A 9,211-nucleotide genomic window follows, 5' to 3' on the forward strand; every position below is an offset into this window, starting at 1 on the left:
ACCTGAATGTTGATCTGATCAAGCACAAAATATTTAAATTAAAATGAATTTCGAGCATAAGAAAATTTCATTTAATCAATTTTTTTATGTGAGCATCCCACTGCCAGTTAATTAGCATAAACATAATTTGTAGTTTTATTAAATATTATTTTTGTTCGGTGGTTATCTTATTCCTCTTTAGATGGAAATTTAAAATATATAGATATCAATTGATTACCATTTCGTTGAAGCTATAGATGATAAAATACATCGAAGTTTACTAAATTGCTGTTTTCTGGTGACAGGCAACAAACTTATGCAAGATACTGAGTAGATCGTTTTATTATTTGCATGTCATTAAATTGTTATTAAAGCATGACAATATAAATTATACTATTAAATTTGATATTTATACATTCACGGCAAGAAAATCTTAAAACATTATTAATTAGTAGAAAATAGTTAGCAAGTAAATATATATAATGATAAAGGATAATGATTTATATTTACATTTGTCTGTATTATTATTATGTTATAGGCATTAAAGACAGAAACTTAAGCAGTAAATTTAAAAAATACTACAACCTAAAAAACTGCGCGCAAATATTTTATTTTTTGAAAATAAAGTTCGTTTCTTGTGTCTATAATTAATTTTATCTGTTATATAAATACTATATATTATCTTGCATTGGGTATTGAAATCAGAATCAGAAGAATGAAATAAACTCGCTGATAGTATAAGGGGTGTTTTAAACAGATTTTCTATTCACTTCCGGCCTAGTAATAAACAAAGATAGATTATAAAGAGAAATGAATTAATTCATGGTTTACGAAATATTGAATTTAAAGGGTTAAGATGATTTATCCTAAAAATGCTTGTAAAGAAATTACAGTTAGCCGAGAAGTACCGCAAAATTAAAAGTAGAAAAAGATAAAAATACATCGCACCAAAATTATACACTATGTCAAAAAATAAAACTTACATCGATATCTCAAATAAATTAACTCTGGTGAAAAGGCAGCAAGAAAGATTATTAAATAAAATAAAAGAAAAACAATTGCACTAAAAACCTTTTCGAGCCAAGAATCATGATATGATTGATATTGTTGGATCATCAAGATGGATAAAAAAACGGTAACATTAAACCAAGTGAAGAAGGTAAATTCTGTTTTATTCAAGATAGAAATGTGTTTAACGCCTAGATAATAGAATGCCAAGATTGTAACGAAGCCATGAAAACAATCGACCACATTGGAACGAGATGCAAGAAAATTTTAGTGTAATTTAAGACGTGAAGGCACAATGATATCAGAAGATGTCTCCATTTCTTTCCATCAAGACGATACAACTTTAAAAAACCCCAAAATATCAGAACTCACTCTGTATATTAGATCTCTGAAAACAACAATGTGGAAAAACAGTTGATGCCCGAATAAAAAAAGATACAACAATCAAACAAAATAGAACAGATATTTTCCCACAATATAAAAAATAAAATGTTATTACGTTAATTAAAATAGTTATAACTAGCCTTGACAACTTAACTGAAGTTGAGAATGAAAAACATAGGAAGTAGGACATCTTGGCGAATGAACCTGGTTTAATTTAAAAATAAAAAACAAGAATAATACCATATGTGATGACTTGGGATGGGTGGTCACAAAATATCATAAAAAATATGTTAAGGAGTTAAAAATACCGGACGAAGTATAAGAATACATGCAAGCTCTCACACTTTACAAGACACTTGAACTTATCACATTTTAGAGAATAAGAGCAGTGATGAAAGTATATCATGGCAAGGTGTCAAAGGATGTATCAAGATGTTGTGCAATGTTCCCAATGGGCTGACTATGTCTCTATAGATGATTGAAAAAAGAAACTCTATAAATAAACTAAAAATTAAAATTAACTTATACATGATGAATGATATATAGCTTAAGTTTAAAAATCTTAAAATAAAGCACACAAATAAATGAATTTTATTTTTGGTAAAATTCGTAGTTTTAAAATACATTTGTGGAAGAACTTCATACAATACACATCGGATAAAGAAAAAAAATCACACTATAATTTCGATATATTTTAAATAAAATATTTATAATTCAATCTTATACGAAACACAAAACCTCATTTCAAAAATATTTGTATTCTAAAAAATAATAATATGTTTATAAATACTTTTGCATAATTCTAGTCTTGTGAATAGAGGTTTTTCTTTAACAGCAAAAAAAATACGTATAATATTTCAGTATGTCAATATAAAAAAAATGTTTTAGCATTCAAATTATTACTCTTCGCAACATCTTACCTTAATTTTTCAAAAAAGAATATTATTATATAAAAAATAACACTGTTGCAAGATCTATAATAAATATAATTCAGGGCAAGAAAGAAAATGTTATATTTTTTTATTAAAAAAATTTTACGAATAGCTAATATTTAAATGTTATTTATAGCAAAGGCATGAAAAATCTATATTTACTTTAACATTTTTTTAAAATTACAAACACAAAGAAAAATTCAATTTAATATTGCAAAAGGTTTTTAAATTAATGCTTATAGACAGCATCATCAAATTAGGCGAAAAAAATTTTCATATAGTGAAGTGAAAGTAAAGTTTTAAAAAAATAGGATTATATTTATAAATAAGCACATCACTTATTTTTTTAGCTACATTTGCTTTATTTTTTTATTATAAATCTCATACTTGGTATAAAAAAATAGCGAAGGAAAATATAATAGATTACAAGAAACTGAAAAAATTGGCTGAATATTTTTATTCCTATATTTTAGCCTTAAATTTTATAAAAATATAAAGCGTCAAGTTAATATAATGCCCATTACTTTTATTATAGATGTTTAATCATTTACCGATCTAAATATTAAAATAATATTTGGACAAAAATATTGAGGGATCTGTCACATGGATGTCCTTATAATACCAGAATTAAATGGAAATTTTTGATAGAATATAAACGAAACATAAAAATATTACTGTTTTATAAGATAATGGAATATATATGATATTTGGCCAGAATCATGGAATATTAAAATTTGTATTGGATTTTTCTTGTTAATATACGCCTAAAATATGCATAATGGTCGCCTTAATACTACAGGTTTATATATTATATAGAATAAAGATAATAATATTTAAATCCATCAGAATTCGGCTCAGAAAATACACATTTAGAGCTTATATAACTAAATTTTAGAGAAAAAAATTAAAAAAGGTTTGCTTAATATTTAGCTGCTGCTAAAATATTTATTTATGCTTCATTTATTATCGGTTATTAATTTATTTCTTGAGGGCATACATCCATCAATTTTTCGATTGAGAAATGTGTTTTTTATTAGAAAAGCCTACAAATAATTAATTCTTTATTCTTTTTTGAATAAAATTTTGTAAGTTCGTAACGTAGTTTTTTTGGTCAATTCAGCTACACTTTACTATTTAAAATTCATATACAATTTATGTATATATATAAAATATTCACTTAAGAGAACCATAAAATAGTTCATAAAATGCAAGTATCAAATATATAAGGAATTTTATGGTTGCTTTAAAATTAGAAAAAAATGGTTCTGAATATTTTTTTGAACAGTTTCTTGAGAAAATATAACAAATAAAAATTCTAATATATTTCAGAAAAATGAATAAAAATGTAATAATATACGAAACCAGTTATAATTAAATAAATAAAATAATTCATTAAGAATAAAGAACTTATACATTGAAAATGGAAGTTAATTCGATGATAGATTACAGTATCTTCATAAATTAGATTCTTAACTTGATATAATTTACGTATCATGTTATAAAGTGTAAAATATACCCCAACCTAAAACATTAGATATAAATAATCTATATTTAACCAAAAAGTTAGAAAAAAAGAAATAATGTAAGGCTAATTATAATTTATTTTCTTTTTATACACAGTTCTGTAACTTTTTTAATACAAAAAAATAGACTATATTTGATCTTTGCGAATTAATTTTAGCAAAATAAACACTGAAACTTAATATAGGTAATAATGAATACAGAAATAAAGCATAAGAAAGGCTCTATTAAAATAATTTTCCTTGTGATTACCTAATTTGAAATAATATTAAATATGCGGACAAAAAATATATCCTTTGGATTAGTCGCGTGTTTTAAAAGCTATTTGCATTTTTTAGATTCTATTGGGAAAATGATGATTCTATATTTGCTAGGTTCAGTAACCCAGTATGAATTATAAAAATTTTATTTTGGTGGTTTCTATTGTAAATAATAAAATATATTATATTATCTGTTATAAAAAGAAAAGATTATTTTAAATTGCATTTCTTTACATTTTTTCTCTGTTAAAATATTGTTTTTTTATTATAAAGGCATTTAATCTATGTTTCATTGCATAAATTACTAATTCATATAAAAATGATGATCTTAATTTTATACTAGCATATTTCATAAACATGTAAATTTCCTATTTTTATTTGTATGATTATTAGTTTGTTAATTGTATTGCGTAATGTTTAAATTTTTTAAAACCTCGAAATATTTACTCAAATTAGATAATAATATAGAGAATCTGTGTGTTAACTAAATGTCACGAACCAGGTTGAGGCATGTATGCAAACCTTAGGATTGAGAAAAATCCTTGAATTAATAGGTCTAGAAAGAGGGAGAGGTATTGAAGAAGACTTTGGAGAGGAGAAGATAGCCTAAAGTATCAATACGCTGTGGGTACAGAGAATTAAGCAAGCTGTGCCTGTGAACAAAAACTAAAATTACAACTATAAATTTAGCCCATAAATAAAAAATACTTTCATAGAATCTGTGGGTTTATTTTAAAATGATTTAATAACATATTTTAAAGTTGCTTTATTAATCATGCGTTCATAATTTCTAGCAATATTTTTACGTTTTTATAGCTTAAGAATTTCAAATTATATGTGACACATATAAAATATATCCTTGACATTTTAAAATAGCCTTTACTTAAATTTTGTGGATCATATTATATATTCATGTTTAAATATGTGCTTTTTAACCCATGAAATGTAATTTGATTACTTTCATATTAGTGCCATCTGCTTATTATATACGAATCTCACTTAAAAATTCTTAAATGCACATTTATACTCTATTTGAACAAAGGCATTTTCGATTTGATCATCATATTCAGTTTTTGGCTTATTAAAATAATTAAATTGCTTTAAATATTGTTTAGGAATATTTTATCCCCAATTTTTGCACAAATCGAAATTTCGTATGGTTTTGTAGTGTTAAAAAGTTTGTCTTGATAAATATAAGAAAAAAATTAAGTAGATGTTAACTCTTTTTCGATTATTTATAAAATACACTTTTAATGACATCTATAAAAATACAGGTTGAGACTTTGCAATTTCTTCAATGTATACTTTTATACAAAATTCCATATACAAAAATAACCGGTTTTTTTAATTCTAATTTATCATAAATTGTACTGGTCTTTTTTTTCCGGATATTTATCGCGTAAAAAAATACGAATATTATATTGCTTTGATTAAAAAAATATTTCCATTCACCCTCATATAAATATCAATTGTCCAATAAATTTTTTAATACACCTTTTTGATGGAAGCTAAAATTATTATAAATTTGATAATTGACTATCTAAATATGGAATAATTGTTGAAATTTGTATTCTTCTGGATTTTGTAATATGTAATTTGGTTGTTTATATAAACACATTGCTCACAAATTTTATTTCTTTCGATGAAATATAAATGAAAATATCCAGATATATTTGCACTCAAACCAAAATTTTATTTCTTAGGATATATTGTCATAAATGTTACGCCGTTTATATTATCTGAAATCACCTTCTAATTATGCGTTTTTTAAAATTGGAATCAATTTGGGCAAATTCGTTTCAATTTACCTTTTAAGATAAATATATAAACTAAAAATAGCTATTTATAATATGTGTATTTAAGTAAACGATCATATTAAAGAAAAATAGTTCACTGACGGAATCTGGCTAATAACGAAGAATAATAATTAAAAAAAATGCGAAACGAAAATGATCCAAAAGATCTCTTTACTAAACTTAATACTTCATTAAAATCAGAGCAAGAAGAAGAGGATTTGCAGCTTTTTATCGATTTTCAATTTAAAGAGCGCAGGAACAATAATTTTTTTTATAGTAATTCATATAAACATTTCTACTTGCTGAAAAATTTCAGAGATTCAATCTTGGCTACAAAAGATGAAACTATAATAGGCACGATGCTGAAAAAAATATTTAAAACGATTGAAAGTCAAGGAATAGCGGAAAGGATAGATACTGGTGAAATTTCCAGATATTTAATCAGTTCTTTTGGAAAAGATAAAGTGAATTTTGGAAATATTCTATTTGTTTTACTGCACAGAATAATATTTGAATTCAACGCTATGGAAAAAAATTTATCGAAAACAAAAAATTCTGATTGTAAAGAAGAAAAAATGAATAATTTTTGTAGAATGTGTCAAACTATTCAAAAAAATTTTATATTCATGGATAATAAAAGCCCAGAACTGCCTGGAAAAATTTACTCAGGAATTTTAAGAAATCAGTTTTTATCCTCTATCAAGTATGGTGAAAAAGTAGCTGATCCGTCTGAAATTTCGCTACAAAAGAAACTAGATAACCCAAATTTATATCCACCAAAATATCTTATGTTTTTTCTTTGTTCAAATACAAAAGGCTGCACTGAAACACCTTATAACCTAGAGCCTACCGATATACTAAATATACATTTCATCGGGAAATTTAAATATACTCTTATTGGTTTTAGTATGTTTTTACCAGGCGATAAGACTGGTTTCAAAATTGGATCCTTTTATAAAACGGGTAATGAATGGAAAGTAGTTGACACTGGAAAAATTGTTGATTTGTTTTTTATAGAAAAACTTTTTTCGAAAAACTACGTCGATTTGAATTTATTTTACGAAAACGTTTAATTTGGCCTTTCGATGTAAACGCATCTGGATGCCTATTTGATTTTAGTCACTAGACTTATGAATAATTCTTGATTAAAATTCGAACTTACTTGCAATATATAGATTAATTTTATTTTTTAATACTTGAATCTGTTCAAGCAAACTTAATTTCAATTTTAGCATATTTAGATAATACTTGCTACAATTTAAACATTCATATATCCGTCTTCTATGGATCTTATACTACTTTATAAATTCTTTTAATTTAGTTTATATAAAAATACTTTTTTTTGTGGTGTAGTATTGCTTCAGTTGTCCTTTTGACATCCTATTATTCGGCTTGGGATATATTTTTTTACCAATGAAATCTATGTATGATGCATGGCATTATTCAAGTTCTTAATTATAAATTAAAGGGGTTCATTTCTGATGAGTAATATTTGCTCACTTGACTAATTTATGCATAAGACAATTATCAATTCTCGTTACTTTCATTTCTATATGGTTTTAGTTAAAATTTTGTTCTTTCATGCGATAATTTAAGTTAATAGTTATTTTTCATGTCTATTTCATCCCTTATTTTCGTTTTTGATTTTTCTCGAACCGTGTGTTTTCTGATTTTTGATAAAATTTAAAAAATGGATCTGTTTGCAAGATATAAAGGAATAAATCTTACCAATTGGTTTCCACTTTTAGGTTTTACATTGCTAATCACTCTTTTAAATCAATTTTCTTTGTGTAATACTGTTTTATATTACTCACCACTAAATAGTACTTTGATTTTCTTTATCAAAACATGTCTAAATTTAGCACAATGCAAAACTTTATTGTTATTATCACTTGAAATTTGAAAAATTTCCTTTCGAATAACCTTTTTTTTTGCCAATTATTGAACTTTTGGAAATGCTTTTGGTAAATTGTTTTTGTTTGTTTGTACACCAATCTTTATTTTAATTTTCGTCTAGATCTATTGTATCCAAGACATTTCTACTTAATACTTAGTCATTAGGCACTTGTTTATACGGGAAAGTGGTGTTTGTTTGACGAATGCATTTATATATGGCGGAATCTGTTTGTGTCACACCTTTACTAGATATATACATTATTTTTAACTGCAAAATATTTTTTATTCGATATTGTTATATTGAAACCCTCTTCAATTTATTTTTTATGTAACTTAGTCTATCTTTTGTTGTAGGTTGTATAATTAGATTCTTTTGCTAGATACAACCTTCCATATATGATCTTCTAGCCAAAAAAATTATATGTTTCTGGTTTAATAACACTAATATAGCCGTTATCATCTTTTATTGCATAGAGTTTGTATTATTTTGATTTAAAAATTTTTTCGCTAGATCAAAAATTTTTGAAAATATTTTATAACAGTTTTATCGAACGTGTCAACAGTTTTTTCTCATTAATATTTCTATGCTTTTTTATTTTTACACCATCTTTTACTATTATAACAGTTGAATATTCTTGCGCCTGGCATTCTTTATAGATATTTTGATATGTAAATTAAGGGTGCTATGCAATAATAGAAAATCTAACTTTTTTCCGCTTCATTATAACTTTTACAATTTTTTGATATAGGGTAAAAATCAATAATAAAATAAAGGTTTTTTTGTATAAGAAGACATCTTAGTGGTATTTTTTTGTATTATATTTATTTTTGTAGATTCTCTTTAAAATTTCCTACAAAAAAAAATATAAGTGAAAATATGAATTGAATTTCTAAAAAACCTTTGTTCATATTTAAATTTAAAAATTAAATTTTTTATACATTGCGAAATTTTGATAAACTTGTTGTCACACATATAAAATTGTATAACCATAAAAAAAAGATTAAGTTTTCCAAAAACCCCCATTAGATAATCATGATCTATTGATCTTTTTGTTTTGAAATATATACATATAACACATTTTTTGTAAATTTTTTAATAAAATCACACCTTTTATCAGCTCTTAAATTGTAGCTTTTCAATTGATGTGAAATACGTTAAAATTATTTATATCTATTTTTTTCTTCTATGACAGAAAAAACTCGATGCCATAATCCTTATATAAGGTATATATACCTATAGGATATGGTAAACCCCACAAACTAATAAGTCCTGAGAACAGAAGGGGTATCAAATAGGATGAAAGAGAAGAAGATATCGTCAAGAGCATAAATATCATGTGACCATGATAAATAAGGAGGTCTTTGTTCAAGAGAAAAGCATAAATTATATTAACAAAATTAATCCATAAATAAAAATTATTTGAAAATGAATATC

This window comes from Rhyacophila brunnea, unplaced genomic scaffold (genome assembly GCF_057557595.1).
Source record: "Rhyacophila brunnea isolate RB1 unplaced genomic scaffold, BYU_Rbru_1.0 scaffold_43, whole genome shotgun sequence".
Lineage (NCBI taxonomy): Eukaryota > Metazoa > Arthropoda > Insecta > Trichoptera > Rhyacophilidae > Rhyacophila > Rhyacophila brunnea.